Raw genomic sequence first — 19557 nt, 5'->3', positions numbered from 1 at the left:
TCACAAAAAAAAAGTGTCGGCACTACTGCACAATAAATGCAGTTACTGAGCATTCAGTTTGTACTTTATTAAGGAAGCACTAAACTAAATGCACCGTAGCTATGGTGCACTAAGGAACATGTAGATGTACCCAGGGTAGTGTAGACATATGTTAGCTTTCAGGCAGCTAGGTCAGGCATGTGTGGTTTAACCAACTGAGTATTTACCCAGCATTATGGGCAACCCACACTGAATTGAATGCTGCTGCAACTCTGTGGCTACTGGAACTCAAGTTAGCTAGTTTAAAGGTACTCTGGGTATATCTGTTACACCCTTCAATCACATCAGTGCATAGTAGATATATCTGGTGTATACAAACAGAGAGGACAACAGGATCTTAAAAGCACTGAGGAACTCTAATGGTGATGTTGTACAGAGACACCAAAAATGCAGGTTTGAGTTCCAGCCAGGAAGTATGGAAAAATCTGACCTGAATACTTACTCAGTTGCTACATTTACACATGCATATGATCCAAGCTCAGTTTACTTGTGAGTAAACTACTCATGATTAAACGTTCCCAGGCAGGCATCTACACATGTAGGGATGTGGGAGCAGATTTGCTCCTAGCAGCAAACTGCTCCCACTTCCTGCACCGCTGCAATGGACCCCTGCTGCCACCATGGGAAGCTCAAGGATCCCCTTGGGTACTAGCTCAGGGGCTGGCAAGGAACCACCAGGCCAGGAGACAGCTGTCTTCTGGCCAGGGCTGGGATATTGCTCCCTGCCTCTGGGGAGCTGCCTGCTGCCAGGGTGGGCACAATTTCCCCCTGCCCTGGCAGCAGGCAGCTCCTGATCCTGGCTCCCTGATCAGGACAGGGGACCTGGAAAGAGCTTCAGAGGAGGGGCAGGTCCCAGACCCCTGCCCCAATCTACTATTGGGGCAGCTAGCACCCCTACAACTCTTTCCAAGTCCCACACCTCTATTGCCCAATCAGGGTGTGGGGCTGGGACCTGCCCCTGACCAGGACAGTTCCCAGCCCCTGCTCCATGATTATAGGGCTGTGGCTGGACATCCTATTTCCTGCTCAGGTCCACAAGTGCGGAGTTGGGCGGGGGTGTTCTGGGGAACTTGTTCCCTGTTCAGTTGGGCAAGCACAGAACTGGTTGGGGAACAGGTTAGAGAGCCTGATTCCCACCCAGCTTTGCGCTCATGGAGCTGAGTGGGGAACAAGCTCCCCAGCCTGTTCCCCAACTAGCTCTGTGCTTGCAGAGCTAAGCAGGGAAGAGGCTCCTCAGTCTCTGCCAGCAGGGACCTCTGAGTGCCAGCTGTATGACCACAGCGCTGGTCCTGAAAGATCCTTATCTCTTGGTCTGAACCCTGTAGCCACAGGGCTTGGGCTGTGAGATAAGGATCTCATTGGACCAGCCCCACATTCATGGAGCTGGCACGGGGAGATAAGGATCTGCCAGCCCCCCGCTCCCCAATCACAATCTTGGAGTGGAGGAGTTTGGAGCTCCCTGCTGCTGAGGCAGGGGGACATCATTCCTGCCTGGGCTCCAGTGGCAGAGCCTGCTCTAACAGCAGGCAGCTCCTGGGGACAGGGAACAATCTCCCACCCCCCTGTGGCCAGCTGACCAGGAGCAGATTTGCTACTGCACAGTTACTACTTGTGAATACATTTTCTACTTCCATTTGCAGGTAGCAAATTTACTTGTCATTAGTGAGGTTTACTGAGCAATAAGCATGTGCACATGTAGACACACATGCTTACTGTGCAGTAAACTATGCTACTTTGAGGTAAAGTATAATTATGTAGATGCACACAGTAGAGTATAATTATGTCCTAAGGCAACTTCATGACCATGCAGGAGCATGTCTGCCTAGTTCCAGTTCACATTTGGGACAGGTTGGGATTAAAATGGATACAAAGGAATCCTGCTTTTCAAAAACAGACACCAAAATGGGATTTTCTACTCCTTTGTTAGGACACTCTGGTGGACAACAACACATACATGTGCGTATGTATGCATGTCCGTTATATTTCCTTGGAACAGATTTTACACATCACGTTTTGAAACTGGAACATTTTACTAAGGTGTCTATCTTTGAAAATAGAGGCTTCTTTCTATTCTTACTAATGGTTACTTCTGGGAGGTGTGAAGTTTAATGGATATTTGAACAAAGTGCTCTTAACATGCACATTCCTTACAGGATAACCATCCTAATTTTTTTCTGAGTGAGGAGGACAGTTGTTTCTGTTTCATCCAACTGCTTTATGGCTGGATACCGACATTCCCAAAAGCCCAAGGTGGAATTGATCTAACTTATGTGGTTTTCTGTAAGCAGCATAGTTTAGATTGATGTGAACAGAATACACATTCGCCCTTTGGTAGGGGGGAGGGGCAAATCTTAGACAGGGTTCTGCCATTTTTAAACCAGTCTGTGTGCGCCACACTTCTCTTCTGTTATGGGTATAGACCAGTTGATGATCACTTACACTGGTTAAAGTGTAATATCTGTACCTGGCCTAAATGTCCTATGCAGAAAGGAGGGCTGGAAGGAATATGTGGTAACACTTTCTTGAGAAGCAGAGCAAAACATAGTTGCAGTGAGACTGTAAAAGTCCTTCACAGTGGTGTCACCTAGTACTCATTAGTTTTCTTGTACCTGGGTCTCCTTTCTCTACAGAGCTTTTCCCCCTCACAGTTCCCCTTGACTGCTCTAGACTGTGGACGTGTGCATGTGTGTGATTTAGTTTTTTCCCTCTCTGTTAAGCACAAAAACCCCTTTAATGGGTAAACTCTTTAGTTACGTTATCTGAATCTCCTTTTGCTCCCCCAGCCTGCTTTTTCTACCACTGCCTACTCTTATTCTCCCCAGAGTGACACAGCTGGTCACTCTAGTGATACAGAAGTTACAGTGAACAGCTTCTAGCAATGGTCACAAATGGAACTACTTCTGCCCATTTTATATTTTCATATTAGTTCTTATGACTTTTTCCTGTTTCTTTAAGCCTAGTTCAACTTTTATTTTCTATGTATGTGTTTCTGTCTTTTACCTCATTATTCATGCAGGTAAATTTCATTTTTTGTTTTTCCCCTTTCATATAAAAAATATTTGTTTGAGGAAAATAGTGGCAGTATATGAAAATGTGTGTGTCCATTTATATTTGTTCGGGGTGGAGAGGTGGGATCTAAAATGACTGCTTTCAAGCCATGACACCTGATTGTGGCAGGGCATTGGTGGTGCTGCCGCTTTAAGGACTGGGCCAGGGAGGGGCAGGTGCCTGATGAGGGCGGCTATTTTAAGGCCCAACTCCTTGAGCTGACCGCAGATCATAATCAGCCAGCAGAGGAGAAACATCACTCTGCTGAGTTCTGCAAGGAACACCTTGGAGGTAAAGGGATAGGCTATGAAGATGGCTTGAAGGTGTCATTGGTCCTGGACATGACCTAAAACTGCATCCTACCAGGGCAGGAAGGCCTGGTGGGGCTGCTGCTGGTGTAGCTGTCTCCATGTAAATGCCAGGAGTGATCACCTCCCTGGTGTGAGGTGGGTCAGGGCTCCTTAACCTCATCCCCCACCTTTGGGTGAGTTAGATAATGCAGGGAAGGCCAGGTAAGCTTCTTGAAGCGCCTGAACCTCCTGGGGTGAGTGGTCCCACGGGGCCAGGCATGCTTTGCAAAGCACCTGAGCCAGGAATGGGGGATCCTGTATGCAGGCATGAGGGATGCCCACAGAGAAAAGAAGCTCAGGGTCCCAACTGGCCTGAGATGGGGCCAGGGCCTAAGGGGGAGCCAAAGGTCCCAGAGAGGGGACCACAGCTAATGGGCAAAGGGAATGGCTGCCTGGGATGCCATCTGCAAGGCTTGGGCCACAGTGTAGGGGTGGAACAGAACTGAGGACACCCCCCTAAATATCAGGGTTCAAAATGGGCAGCCTCCTGCCTAATTAACACGTCAATACTATTGCATTAAGGTGTGGTAGGCGAGTGAGGTAGGCAGCTGGCCCATAGACAAGAGGCAGACTGGTGCTTGCACTGGGCATGAAAGCTTGCCCCGTCACACTGATATTAAAGGAGATCCAAGGAGACATCAATAACCTTGGAAAATGTAACAACTTAAAAATAAGGGGTTTTGGCAGGAAGTATAACTTAATTTGTTTTATCCTGCACTTAATTTCATTGCACAGCTGGCTGATCAGCTGTGGTCTGATTGTGCATGAAAGGCACAGTACTGCATAGCAGACCATCTTTTCCTTGTCTCTCCAGTCCTCCTTTGGGGTGGCTCATACCACACATGGTGTTATGAGAGGGAGCTGTTCTTGTTTTCTAGGGAGTGTGCCCAGCCTGGGAGTCCTGCATAGGGTCAAGGCACTCTCTGGGTCTTAGGAATTAGAGAATCTAACATGTAGTGATGCTGGTAAATCCTTATGACATCCTAATTAAACATGCTGTAAGTATAAGACAATCAAACCTGGGGGCCTTCCCACCCCTGGGGAGGGGGCAGTTACAAGACGCATTGTTTTGCTACTTCGTTATCACCTACCACAGTGGATAGAAAGGCTCTGTCAGTGTCTCTGAGTTGCTATAGAAACACTGCTCTTGCTTATCTCTGTTTCTCTGGTTACAACATGCTACTTTCTGCTTCACTTATATTCCCTCCATTGTTATAATAGTGCCTTAATGTGGTTTATATATTTAATGGCTCACAGCAGATCACTCCATAGATCCATGTCTGTAGTTGTTTTTTCTTCTGCTGTGCATTATGGGGCTTGCTGTTCCAGTGGCATCCATGTGAATGGCAGTGTGAAAAATGTAGCATTCTACAGTCCACATAGAAGAATGGCAAAAAAGATACATTTTAGTCTAAGATTTTCTTTGGAAAATGTCCTGGCTTGGGGCCAGAGAGCCTCGGAATCTGTGAAGGTTTTATATGCTTGACTACTAATTATTTGGGATTTCATGAGGAAAACAGCCAAACATATGGCCTGAGGTCCTGAGGATATATTTACATCACAAACTTACTATACCAGGCAGCAGTGCCCTCAAACACACCCTACTGCTCCATATGGGCTACCTCCTGAAGTAGATGCAGTAGAGCAGTGTTGCTGTGGCTCTGCAAGTAACTAATTAGCACTGCTGAGTGTTGAGACTTCTTGAAGAAAGCAGCCAGCCAAAATTGGGGATTTATGGTTTGGGATTCACATGCACCCACTGGTATTAGCATTTAATGCAAGGGTAACAGGGTTGAAGCAGAGCATGGGGATTGTGTATCTCCATTTATAAAGGATTTCTTATTTTTGGTATAATGCTACATTCTCTGTAGTGCTGTCCCTGGTGCTGCATTTTAAGTGCACACAAATGCTGTTGTACTTTAGAGATGTGCTATATAGTTAAAAGTAATGGGACAGACTCTCATATGTTGTGTCATTTGTTTGCATGGCATCATAGGTGGAATCTGGCTCTAAAGATGTTATGACATTCAGTTTAGATCCTCCAGTGATGAAGACCCTGTGTAGATGCTCCTGTCTCACCCAGTTTTGTGTTTGGCTCCTACAGGCACGTCCACACATGCAAGCATATGCACTTGCAGCAGCTCAAATAGAAGCAGTGCAAATTTGAGCCAGGGCTTTTTGCTTCAGCACACGTGCTTGGATATGCACTTTGTTGTGGAGAAAATTGTGCCACTTGGGGCAAAATAACCCTGCCTGGCTCCTCCCAGATCTTCAGCCAGGGGGAGCTAGAGCCCGGAGCCAGCACCTGGGCTGTCCCCAGCAGTATAAAAAGCTGTCCTGTCCTGTCCCCAGCAGTATAAAAAGCTGCCCTGGCAAGTAACTCAGGGCTACTAGCTCTCAGGAGCTTCTAGGGCCCAGCAATTGGTACCTGCGGACACTACCCCTTGTGCCAACTGGACTGCTGAAGCAGCCCTGAGAGTTTCCTGCACCCTCTACCCACTGCAGCAGTCTGGCAGTGGGGGCTGCTGCCTGGCTGTGACCTGCTGCACACCTGCCAGACTCAGATGGGGACTGCAGAGCCAGTAGAGGCATCTGCCCCTCTGGGCCAGCTGCCAGTGGACTGCGATTGCAGGGTTTAGACTAGCCTTTGTGCAGCACTACTGCCATGTGTGCCCCTGCCCAGCCATCTGGGCAGCTATCACCTGGAAGATGTTCCGGGTGTGGTGGCCTGCTTTGAACTGTCAAAGCATGTCCTCCTGGCCCCATTTGGCCAGGAGGTCAGCCACAGCCAGCTGGGTCCAAGGTGCCAGCTCTGAGCATGCAGGTCCTGCCACTGGCCTCCCTAGCAGGAATTCTGGTGTTCCCTATTAGAAAACTGAAAAATCCTTGATAAAATAGTCCCAAAGTCACTCTGTAAAATATCCCCAAATCCATGTTCCTCCACAAGTAAAGCAAAAGTCCACTATAAAGACAGAGAGCACGAAAGAGACAGTGATCAGTTGGACAATGCTTTATTGGTATATCTACAGTGTTAAAGCAAGTCTCATCATAATAATAAAGTGAACTCTAAATACATGTTTCATGAATTCATGAATACGTGTTTTGCTGCCCTCCTACAGGGTGTTGGGCCCCACACAAGGGCTTTGGCCCCCCCCCAACAGGGGGTTCGGCCATCTCATAAGGGGTACGGCCCCCCAACAGGGAGTTCAACCCCCACACAAGGGGTATGGGACCCCAACAGGGAATTCAGCCCCCCAACAGGGGATTCAACCCCTACACAAGGGGTACGGGTCCCCAACAGGGGATTCAGCCCCCACACAAGGAGTATGCCCCCCAACAGGGGTTTCAACCCCCAAACAAGGGGTTCATCCCCCCAACAGGGGGTTTGGCACTCTAACAAGGGGTACAGCCCCCCCAACAGGTGGTTCAACCCCCACACAAGGGGTATGGGCCCCCAACAGGGGGTTTGTCCCCCAAACAGGGGGTTCAACCCCCACACAAGGGGTTCATCTCCCCAACAGGGGGTTCAACCTCCACACAAGGGTTGCAGGCCCCCAATGGGGGCCATATGGCCCCCACAGGGACTTTCAGCCCCCTTGCAAGGCCCACATGCCCCACCCCAGCCCCCCAATGGCTGCCCCACCTGGCCCCATCCCCCACCAGTTGCTGCAGCCCCCCAATGGCTGCCCCACCCATCCTCACCCCCCCAACTTGCACCCCCAGGCCTCCAAGGCTACCCCCACAACCCATCATTTAAAAAAAAACAGGAAAAAAATGGAAAAAAAAGCCTCTGTTTACCTTAGAAGCAGGGGTCAGGGGGCTCCAGGGCGTCCTGGCAGAGCCCCCTGGGCAGCACAAGACAGCGCAGGGGCAGGAGGACTCAGGCTGGGGCTGCTGGAGCTGTCACCCTGCCGCGCATTGTGCGGGCGGGACCCCAGGCAGCCAGACTGCAGCTCCAACTTCCGGTAAGTGCTGGGGTTTTTTTGGTTTTGGTTTTTGTTTTTTTAAAGTATGGGGTGGGGGAGCAGGGATTGGGGGGGGCTTGGGAGGTTGGGGCCAGGCAGAGCAGGGGGAGGGGACCTTGGCGGGCTGGTGGGGGGGAGGGACGAGCCCCGGTAGGGGTTGGCAACTGGCGGGGAAGGGACCAGCCCCAGCAGGGGTCGGGGGCCTCAGGGAGGCTGGCGGGGGCAGAGTCCGGCCGTGGCAGGGGTCGGGGGCCTCAGGGGGGCTGGTGGGGTTTGGGGAAGCTGGGGGAGTGGGTGGGGCTATTGGGGGTCGCCTCCATGGTCCCCTCCCCCCTCCTCCAGCCCCCCGACCCTTTACTCTCTGACACCGGAGCCCCGGTGTAGAAACACGTGGCCTCGCCGGCCGCATGTTTCAGCACCAGGGTGAGGGCCAACCATAGAGACGCTCTGGCAGTGAGAGTGTCTCTATGGAGGACCCAGCCTCTGGTTGCCTCAGGGCACATTCAGGGACTGTGCTTTGCTCCACTTTTTTAAATGTCGATTTTTTTAGACCCCTAGATATCCAGGGGTCTAATTTTCTCCCCGCGCTGCAAGTTTGCAGCGCGGGGAACATTTTTTTGTTCCTGCATGTGCGTGTTGCCCTACCTCAAAGGGGTTTGACATGGGGCAAGAGGCACCTGTGCACTCATGTGGATGCACCCTACTTGTCCTTAGCTAGTAGCATACCACCTGGAGCCAGCCTTGCAAGCAGACAGGTCAAGTTCATACAGTCTTTTCCCTATTCTGTGCTGTGTGCTGCTCCAGTGTAAATAAGGATCAGATCCAAAGTGTTTAAAAGGAGAAGTTTGGGTGTGATTAGGGTTAATATAAACTTAAAAAAATATAAGCAAACTGAACATTTGCTAACCTATAACAGTCCTATAATTCTAACAAAATTAATCCATTCATTAGCAATCATTATGAATAATTACCAGGTTTTTTTAGCTTGGAAAAAGCTAGACTTTTTTTGGATATCCTGGGTATCAGATTTTTTTAATGCCTTAAAAATCTCTCTTCCCAGGGATACAGTTTATGGAGGTTAGGAATTTAGATAAATTGCCATTGTTAGTGTACACAATAGTCATTCTTGTAAATCTCCCCATTCAGTACACTGAAAATTTACCACTCAGTATACTAAAAGTCAAATTTTTCTCTTCAGCTCTTCATGTAGTGAGAGAGAGAGAGAGAGATGTTTACCTTTCTGTAATTCAGTGCAATGTTAACCTTTGGAGGGATGAAACCATGATTTCTAATGTTTATTCATAGTTTTTATACTAGCCCTTTTTGACTTTATGGATCAATAGATACTGTATATTTATGTACTACTGCTTTGAAGCTCAGTTTATCATTTAATGCTTATCAGAGTGAAGAGTAATATGCTCTCATTAATATTAGATCCTATTTGGATGCTGCCTTATATATGGTAGGTTTGGTATAGATGAAACCCGAATTTTACATAAAAATTCATAGTATAACTGTGTTAAAACAAATTAGGATGAATTTGCTAATTGATTATCTCCGTTTAGACAAAGTAATTATTTTATGTACTCTGTTATCAGTGCTGTTGCTATAAAGTATCTGTGCCCTCTTGTAGACTGAAAGAATATGAAGAAAAAGATCAGAAATCAACCAATGGAGAACAATTTTTTTTTTCTTAGCGTAGCTATCTACTACTAGTATATTAATGGAATGTTACAAGATCATTGAAAATGAATCACATACGATAGTTTGGCTTCACTAGAAATTTGCTAAATAGCTAGGTAGCAAATGAGATTCCATCAACATATAGAAAACAAACTATGTTTGCTCTTCATTCCTTTGACAGTTTCATACTGAAAGGTCATAACCGACGGTTAAAATGTAAAAATTGGTGCTGCTTTTTCTTCTTCTGATACCTGCAATTCCCTATCACAGCAGCAGAAGCAGAATTTAAAAACATATTTTCTCAAATTCATTGAAATTCATTTTCAAATTTGATTACAGTTTTTTTAAATATTCAGAGGTAGATGCAGGCCATCTATTTCCTCCCAATGAACTAAATTGTGCTGTTTGTCTCTTTTTTAATTTTCCAACAGTTTTTGTCACTTTCTGCTTCTTTCTATATTGACAGCACCCATATTGGAGATGACAGAATGGAATATGTCTATATCAAATTGGGAAAACCATTTTGTATTATGTGTTGAACCCTGGTCAGAATTGCTTGAATGCAGTTTACTGTGGTGTGTTCTAGATACTGCCCTACTCAGAGACGGTGCTTTATAGGCCTGTGCAAAGTGGCTAGTATTAGCTTCGGATTTGGATTTGGCTGATTTGGGGGACAGTGATTCAATTCGGTGATTCGAATCAGTGTCCTGAATCGATTCAGTCGAATCTGATTCAGAGATCCGGCTGCTGCTGAATCTCTGAATTTCCGAGTCACATAGGCCCATCCCTCACCTGCTCTCCCAGCCCAGCAATGGCTGCCCCGCCCACCCCAGCTCCCAGCTCTTTGACAAAAAAAGCCCTGACTCACTGAGTGCTGCTGGGGGGGGGGGGCGATCCCCGCTGCCCCCCACTGAACCACGTTGAATGGGGCACTCTGCATGAGCCTGCCCAACCCCCACCCACTGTTCCAGCCCCACCCCCCATGGCTGCCCTGCCCGCCACAGCTCCCAGCACTTTGAACGCCCCTCCTGAACTCACTGATTCCTGCCCAGCGGGGGGGAATCCCTGCTGCCCCCCACTGCTCCATGCTGCATGGGGGGGCTCTTTCACTAGCCCCCCAAAGCCCTGAGGCTGCTGCAGGAGCCAGTGAGTCCAGGGTATTTTGGGTTTTTTTTTTCCTTAATGGGACGGAGCTGGGGCCGGTGGGGCAGCCATGGGAGGGGGTGGGGGAGTGGGGGCAGGTCAGGGGGCTCATGGCAGAGCCCCCCATGTGGCATGGGGCAGCAGGGATTCCTCCCTGCCCAGCAGCACCCAGTGAGTGGGGGCTTTTTTTTTAAAGCACCGGGAGCTGGGGTGGGTGGGGCAGACATGGCGGGGCTGGGGGAATGAATGGGGGTCAGGGGGCTGGGGAAGCAGGCAGGGGATGGGGCCTGGCAGGGGTCCCCCCATGGTCCCCCCTCCCCCACTCCCTACTTACCAGCTCCAAGTCTGGCTCCAGCTCCCTGCTGCAGTGGGTGGGGACTGGCCAAATCATTGAAGCTCTCCTAATCTTTCCTGAATTGATTCGGAGAGCTTCAAATTGATTCGGACCTTTTTATTGGTCCCTTGATTCGATTCTGATTTGGAGATCCAGCCACTGAATCAGACTGAATCTCCTCCAAATCGAATCGGCACCCGAAGCTTCACACAGCCCTAGTGCTTTGCCCTTGTTGAAGTGCTGCCACTGAGAAACCATGAAGGCTACAGTCTTGTATCATCCACTTAGGTGGTCTCTCAAATCCTGGTCCATACCCCTGAAACAAAGACTTTTCTACTTAAGTGCCTGCAAATCAGGCCGGGAAATGAGGCATGCCAAATTGACCATGTGACACAGAGGAGAGACTAGGTAAGGGCAGGATGGTGTTCTGTACAGGAATGTGGTAATTGTCTCCACATGTGGGAAGGAAAAGCAGGAGGAGAAGGGCAAAAGAAACTTGGACCAGCTTAAATGCTGGCAAGTTTTGGGCTCCTAAGAAAGGGTGAGATTCTCTCAGGACTACTGCTCTCTTTTCTGAGCACTTTAATTTTAAGATCTTTAAGACTAAAATCTTGCACCGGATGACAGGAGGCTGCTGCTGCTGGCTGGGACTGGCACTGAAACCAAGTAAGCCCGGCTTCAAAACTCAAAATGTTTCAAAAATTTTGAAGCTGTTTCAAGTGTCCTTGTTTCATTTCAAAGCTGTTTCAAAGGCTTTTGCCTGGGCTGACCTGGTGTCCGAAAAGGCCCGCATTGCAATGGCTTTTGTTTCATTTTGATTCTGCTGTTTTGAGCTTGAAACACATCAAAACAGCTTTGAAATGAAACACTCAGTGAAATTTCACACAGCCCTAGAAAGCATTGCTTCAGGGAAGTGGGACAACAGTTGATATACCATGGATTGGTATCCAGATTGCAGGTTGATAGTTTTTAGTGATATTCATTTGGTAAGAGTCAGGTGCCTTTCCTGGTCAGGACACTATGCAGAGTGCAGCCCAATATGATCTCCCAAGGTAAGTGTTCAGGGAACAGTATAAAAGGAAGGCTCCTAACTTGATAAAGGAATATTTGAAATGGGTTGTTTTGATCATACTGTGTTTCTTTGGTTCCTGGCCTTACAGCAATGTTTCAAATTATTTTCAAAAACTAAGTTTCTTTAGGAAAATGAATCAGAATCATAGAAAATTAGGTTTGGAAGGGACCTCAGGAGGTCATTTAGTCCAACCCCCTGCTCAAAGCAGGGCCATCCCCAAATAGATCATTCCAGCCAAGACTTTGTCAAGCCCAGTCTTAAAAACCTCCAAGGATGGAGCTTCCACCCCCTCTCTAGGTAACTGGTTTTAGTGCTTCACCACTTTCCTAGTGAGCCAGTTTTCCCTAACTTAAACCTCCCTTTCTGCAACTTGAGACCATCACTCATTGTTCTGTCATCTGCCACCACGGAGAACAGTCTAGTTCCATCCTCTTTGGAACTACCCTTTAGGTAGTTAAAGGTTGCTATCAAATCCACCTTCCGTCTTCTCTTCTGCAGACTAAATGAACACAGTTCCCTCAGCCTCTCCTCAGAAGTCATGTGCCCCAGCCCCCCAAACCATTTGTGTTGCTTTCTGCTAGACTTTCTCCAACTTGTCCACATCCTTTCTATGGTGGGGGGGCCCAAAACTGAACACATTACTCCAGATGTGGCCTCACCAGTGCAGAATAGAGGGGAATAATTACTTCCCTCAATCTTCTGGCAATGCCCCTACTAATGCAAAATGAGAATAATTGCACCTCTCTTCAGCCATATAATGTTCAAAGCTTGCCCATATTTATTGAAAATAAAATGTGTCCTTAAATGTTAACATTTTTAAGGAATGACACTCAAATGTTTGGTTACAAGGTGTCTAAATGTGTAGCTTTTAGGTGTCAGGTGTTTTGCTGCCCTAGGATAGCCAGAGCACAATCTATTCTGGTTATGACAGGGGTTGGCAATGTTTTTGGGCGGAGTGCCAAAAGCACCCACAACCTAGGCTTGTAAAATGTTGGTGTGCAAGGAACTGTGTGTGCAGAGGAACTGTTAGGGGCACAATCCTTGTTGTGGCAGTGCAGGTCCAGCCCCTTCCCCGCTGTCCGACCGGATGTGCACGTGCCAAGCAAAATGCCTTTGAGTGCCAAACTCTGGCACCTGTGCCCAGGGGTTGCCTACCCCTAGGCTATGTCATCTTCCTCCTCTGGTATATTCATTGCAGTCCATAATCTGCAGCTGTGCAGGAAGGTAATGTAGTGATGTTATATCATCCATACAGTGCAGAAGGAATTCCCTACATCAGTAAGAAGACTTCTCAGAGGTCAGTAAAGATGGCTTTATGAACCTTTTATGGTGGATGAGGCTGTCACAGAGAAGTTGCAACATCATGGGATTTTGGTAGATGGCTTTATTATAACAGAAGCAACTCTATACTGGCAAATAGTCCTAGTGAAGTTTCTGGGTCTTCTCATAGCAGTAAGGATTAATTACGTGAGTTGCTTCAGGATTGTGTTATGTTTAGGATTTATATGTATTACAGGTTAGAACAGAAAATACCAGGGGACAGTATTACAAAGCTAGAGATGCACTAAATCAGATTTAATGCCATATACATGTCAGGTTTCTTCTTGCATTCTTCTGGGCAGGCATTCCCTCCTTACTTTGTGTGTGACACAGGATTGTATTTACCTGCTGCCATGAACTGCCTCTGAGCATGTCTTTGTGTGTTATCTTTGCCTGCCTACTTTAAGATGTCACCAGTCTCAGGTGACAAGTAATCAATTTTGAGAGGACATTCTGTTTTGGCAGGTGAGTCTTAAAAACACCTTGAAAATGGTATGTCCGCTGCTCAGGTTATAAAAGCAATACAGGCCTTGTGAAGGTCCCTGAGTGCTGCACATGCGATCTCTTTGATGGGGGGAAATATAGATGTATGGCATATGGACGGGCCAGATTTATGGCTACTGGGCCTGTGCACTTCATACCTCACACATCCATTACTTTACCTATTGAAGCTTTTAGCAACTGCAGCCCTTTCAAATGGACAATCCGACTTTCTAAAGCTGAGGGCTCCACCCCTCCAGCCTGAACAATTTTTTTTTCACTGAATAAAGCCCCTTTATTCAATTTTAGGTTCATTTCCCAATATTTGGCCATACAGGCAGATTAATTTCAGTTGTATTTCATATAAATAAGCCAAAGATGCAATGCCTGATAATGCTGTAGTGAGTCATCAAGATTATACTTTACAGATACTATATATTTTGGAATGCATTTGGCAATTCAATTTTCATACTATTGTAACTTTAGTCTTTATTCATGTAAGCAAGATCAGAGTATAGTTACTGAATGAGGTACGAGTCATACAACGTTCTTTGAAACAGAAGGAGAAGAAGAAATTACGTTCTATCGCTGCAACTGAACTCCAGCTAGCTTTGAGCATCAAGGACAATAAAAAGTCCTTTTTCAGATATGTGGGGAGCCGAAGGAAAAGCAGGGGCAACATTGGACCCCTGCTGAACCAGATGGGGCAACTGACAACTGAAACCCAGGAAAAAGCCAACCTATTAAGTAGGTACTTTGCGTCAGTCTTTCATCAGCCCCATGGGACGCCCATGCCCGCTACAGGGCCGGGAAGTCCAGGTGAGGGTGATCCCCTGCCCTCCATTAATGCTGAGTATCTGAAGGAACATCTTGAGAAGCTGGATACCTTCACGTCAGCTGGCTCTGACAATCTTCACCCCAGGGTACTCAAGGAGCTGGCAAGCATCATAGCCCAGCCTCTAGCACGGATCTTTGAAAACTCTTGGCGTTCTGGTGTAGTGCCCGAAGACTGGAAGAAGGCCAATGTGGTGCCTATCTTCAAGAAAGGGAGGAAAGTGGATCCGGCTAACTATAGGCCCATCAGCCTGACTTCTATCCCGGGGAAGATCTTAGAAAAGTTTATTAAAGAGGCCATCCTCAATGGACTGGCCGACGCCAACATCTTAAAGGATAGCCAGCATGGGTTTGTTGTGGGTAGGTCTTGCTTGACCAATCTAATTTCCTTCTACGACCAGGTGACCTATCACCTGGACAAGGGAGAAGAGATTGATGTCATATATCTTGACTTCAAAAAAGCCTTCGATCTGGTGTCCCATGATCGCCTCTTGGAGAAACTGGCCAGTTGTCGCCTTGGGTCCTCCATGATCCACTGGCTGGAAAATTGGCTCCGGGGTTGGACCCAGAGGGTAGTAATTCATGGAAGTCACTCATCATGGTGTCCTGTGACCAGTGGGGTCCCCCAAGGCTCTGTCCTTGGACCCATACTGTTCAACATCTTCATTAATGATGTGGACAGGACACTGGAGTCAGAAGCGGACTGGCCAAGTTTGCCGATGACCCCAAACTTTGGGGCAAAGCATCCACACCAGAAGACAGGCGGGTGATCCGGGCTGACCTGGACAGGCTCAGCAAGTGGGCGGACGAGAATCTGATGGTGTTCAATGCCAATAAATGCAAGGTTCTTCACCTTGGGAAAAAAAACCTGCAGCATCCTTATAGGCTTGGCAGTGCTATGTTGGCTAGCACTATGGAAGAAAGAGACTTGGGGGTCATCATTGACCACAAGATGAACATGAGCCTGCAGTGCGATGCTGCAGCTAGTAAAGTGACCAAAACGCTGGCTTGCATCCATAGATGCTTCTCAAGCAAATCCCGGGACGTCATTCTCCCCTTGTACTCGGCCTTAGTGAGGCCGCAGCTGGAGTACTGTGTCCAGTTTTGGGCTCCACAACTCAAAAAGGATGTGGAGAAGCTTGAGAGAGTCCAGAGAAGAGCCACGCACATGATCAGAGGTCAGGGAAGCAGACCCTACGATGGCAGACTGAGAGCCCTGGGACTCTTTAGCCTAGAAAAGCGCAGGCTCAGGGGTGATCTGATGGCCACCTACAAGTTTATCAGGGGTGACCACCAGTATCTGGGGGAACGTTTGTTCACCAGAGCGCCCCAAGGGATGACGACTAGGTCGAATGGTCATAAACTACTGCAAGACCGTTTCAGGCTGGACATAAGGAAGAATTTCTTTACTGTCCGAGCCCCCAAGGTCTGGAACAGCCTGCCACCGGAGGTTGTTCAAGCGCCTTCATTGAACACCTTCAAGAGCAAACTGGATGCTTATCTTGCTGGGATCCTATGACCCCAGCTGACTTCCTGCCCTTTGGGCGGGGGGCTGGACTCAATGATCTTCCAAGGTCCCTTCCAGCCCTAATGTCTATGAAATCTATGAAATCTCCCCCAGGGAACCTGTATGTCCACTTCAATCTAAGTATTTTAAACACATCCATCATTCTGGATATCTGAGCATAAATGTGCAGTGGTTAAAAAAAAGCAAACAAGCCCAAAACAGAGAAGCTTTTGTTGATATTATGTATTGCAACTGGTTGTCAAAAGTGTCACCTTGTGCAAATATCATATGAAAATAAGATTATTAACAGACATGTAATGCAAGTTGTAAAATGTATTTTTTTAAATCTTGGGGGTAAAACATCACTACATAATTGTCACAAATGTTTCATCCAAAGAATTCTATTGCCAGTGTATCTTTCTTTTTCTCTTGATCTCTCTCCTTCATCAGCTGATTGTTTGTACAACAGGGTAAATTCTCTTAAAGCGCAACATTAAACAATACATGGACTTGATTCTTATTTACACTAAGACCTCTTCATATTGACTGGGTGAAAGCTTTAAAATAGATGCAGGTATAAGGGCTTTTCTTTTAAATTCAAGAGGCATTACTAACTGAGGCTCTCAAGCAATTAAACCTAAAGTGCTTGTAATATGTAACTGATAGGTTTTTTTTGGACTGGTGACTTTTAAGTGGACACCCCTCATAATTCAAGGATTTCTTACGATGGGACAGAGGGTTCTGTTTTCCTTTCTCTCTTGTTTTTGTTTTTAATTCATACTAAGGCATTTGATTTATTTGAATCCTTTTACTGTAAAATAAAGACACAATTAAAAAACATTTTAAAGACAAAAATGCTGATTGAAACATTCCACCAGAAATAACTTGGTTATTATTTCTTCAATTTGGTGTTATTTCTTGACCTGATCATTGAAATTGATCTATACTCTTGAATACTTGTAATATAGACACCAATCCCATTTATTCCAGTGGAACTCTGCACAGGGAAGAAAGGTTTGCCTGCCTGGATTAGACTGCAGCACTAGAATCTGAAACATTTTACAGAAAACTTTTTTTAAAGAAGCCAATGGACGTTATTGCAGGGAACATAAGTAATACCAAATTTATACTTATGCAAGGAGTTGGACCTTGACCATAATTCATTCTTGACAGAGAGGTAGTTTTTCAAGAGCACTCAGTGCTCACTTGACTCTGCTCCTGTTGAAATCAAGATGTAAGCATTAACTTCATGGACAACAATTGCATCAATATGTTTGAAAAATTTGCCCTGTGTAAAAACTTAAAAAAACACCAAATGGGCATCAAGTAGGATCGAAATCAGACAGCCAAAAAAAAATCATTACATATCACATAATCAGTTTGCCAAAATCTACTTTATTGCAGGACATCAAAGGGAATTACTTCAAATGTCAATTGATGTGTAAGTTTGGCTTTCTCAATAGAGTTTGTTGATAGACAGTCTACAGAACTGAGACCTCTATCTGAGTTTCATTTGATTTAATGTTTTGAAAAAGACTTATTATCCTGACAGCAATGATTTAAAAATCCAAATAAGAGCAATTGAATCAGTCAAATTTGGGCCTCAAGGCTGCAATCATTTTGAACAGCCAACCATAGCATTAAAACAGATGAAGTAGCATTACTTGAGATGCCTTTTTTTGGCAGCTTAATTCTGATATCAGCTAAGATTAATGCTGGTTTTTCAAAGCATTTGTTTCCTTTTGCTTTTTCTGGAAATACTTGAAACCTGAGAAATATTATTAAAAATGAGAAAACATCACTATTTCCTTACTAAGTATACTTCTCTAATTCTAGCAAAAGTAAACTAATTGTATATCATCTCTAATAACATCAACCCTTTCTATAATTTGTAATTAATTAGCTGTATCATCTCTGATGAAGAGCTGTTACTACTCAAAATAGCTGTAAGGAAGCATACTGTGTGTTGTATACATTCGGATTAGTTTTCTTTTTTAGCTGCAGAGACTCATCCTAGGATTAGGTTCCTCAGAAGGCCCCTACTGCTGGAAACATAAGAGAACAGGGTTATCATTCTAGGGTGAAGATCCATCAATCACCTGAAGAGAATTGGTCCTAAATGGGAAATACCTGAGGAATGTGGAAGGATAAGGCAGGAAGCAGTGCTGTAGCTTCAGCAGGTGGCATTCAGAGCTGTTTTGGATTAGAATTCATTTATATGATCCAAAGAAAAAGGACAGATTTAGCTTGTAGTCACTAACACCTTGAGTGTAATGTGGTGCTTCAAGCCCATAAAAGGAAAAAGCAGTTATTTACTAACTCTCAAGCCCTATATCCGTTGAGTAAGAGATGCTAGGTTCCTCTTACCCTGTCACACCTGTTAGAGGAAAGTTGTTGTATGTAATCTCTTTCTCTTGTTTTCAGGGATCTGCTGTCTGACTCTCTTACTTGTTCAAGGTTTATAAGAAACGGGCCGCCGGGCCAGCCTGTCCTATCCTGCAAGACCTGTGTCTGCAGGGGGCCCCACAGCCAAGGGGCCCCCTGCACCAAACCACTCACCACCCCGCCTCCTTGCATGGCCACTGCCACCTTCATGTTGGGTCGCTCACCACCGCCCGCTGCTGACACCGCCAACGACAGCTTCGCAGCTGGCTGCTCGCCACCCCCCACCCCTGCTGCCGATCCCACTGCTGCTGTCTTCTTCAGCCACTTGCCACATCTCCCACCCTCCCCGCCACCACTGCCGGCTTCTTTGCATCAGAGGGCCTCAAAACTCTTTCTTGCAGGGGACTCCAAAATATTGTGGGATGGCTCTAGCAGGCAGCGCACAGACTGGGAAATGATGTTCCAATCTTTTGGCTTCTGCTGTTTTAAGTCTTTTATGTCAAGTCTATTACTAGTTATCTGTCAGAGGAATATTAGTGTTAAAAGTTGTTCATTATAAAATATATCATGTAGGTTTCCTTATTTTGAGAAAATAATTTTCTCTCATGTTTTGTTTTATCCCTCCTCCCAAATTATGTTCACATATACACCATGGAAAGAATTGATAGTGTGCTTTTTCTATAATCATTTATCCAGCAGAGCAGGGGTGGGCAATTAGTTAAGCTGGAGGGCTGCTTAATGAGTTTTGAGGAGCTGTTGAGGGCTGCAAGGGTGGCCTCGCCCCCTGGTCACCATCGTGGGACCAGAAGTCCTGCCCCTAATCTTTAACGTTTGCCACTGGAAGTCCCTCCCCTTGTCCCTGGAAGTACTCCTTTTGGGAAGGGGATTTGCCATCTTGAAATCAGGGGTAAAAATCAAATTATATACTAAAAATTGAACATCCATAATAATATATTCTAATTTTATTTTAAAAAATATTTTTGTCCTGATTTGTGTGTGGGTGTAAGTGATTGCATAATAGCTTAAAATGGAGTCCTCTTTGTATATTGTGGGGGTATGGATGGGGGAAAGTGGGTGTGTGCATGTGGGGTGTGGGGGTATGTATGTGGGGCATGGGGGTATGTGTGGGAAGGTATGGGGGGTTGTGGGGATGTGGGGTGTGTGGTGGTGGAGGGTGGCTGGCGGGGTGTGGGCGCATGTGTGGTGTGTGCATGTAGCAGTGAGTGGGGCTTCCCCAGAGGCCTGCAGATGTGATTGTGGGGGGCATGGGGGAAGGTGTGAGTGAGTGTGGTGTTTTGGGGGAATGTGATTGTGTGTGGGGGAGGGTGTGGTTGTGGGGTTTGCGGGGGACAGGATTTGAGGGTATGTGAGGTGTGCCTGGGATTCCTTTGTGTCCC

General features: G+C 46.4%; 1 long non-coding RNA gene across 1 annotated transcript in view; it reads left to right on the top strand.

Annotated features, from left to right (window-relative positions):
* Positions 1–19206, top strand: part of LOC132243459 (uncharacterized) — a 105037-nt gene extending 85831 nt beyond the window's left edge. Inside the window, exon 3 of the long non-coding RNA XR_009455039.1 lies at positions 18200–19206. This is a non-coding gene — a long non-coding RNA (uncharacterized LOC132243459). The remainder of the gene's footprint in view (positions 1–18199) is intronic.
* The last annotated feature ends 351 nt before the right edge of the window (positions 19207–19557 follow it).

The sequence above is a fragment of the Alligator mississippiensis genome, chromosome 10 (genome assembly GCF_030867095.1).
Source record: "Alligator mississippiensis isolate rAllMis1 chromosome 10, rAllMis1, whole genome shotgun sequence".
Lineage (NCBI taxonomy): Eukaryota > Metazoa > Chordata > Crocodylia > Alligatoridae > Alligator > Alligator mississippiensis.
Note: the sequence above shows the minus strand (reverse complement) of the source record. Positions and strands in the feature narration are given on the sequence as shown.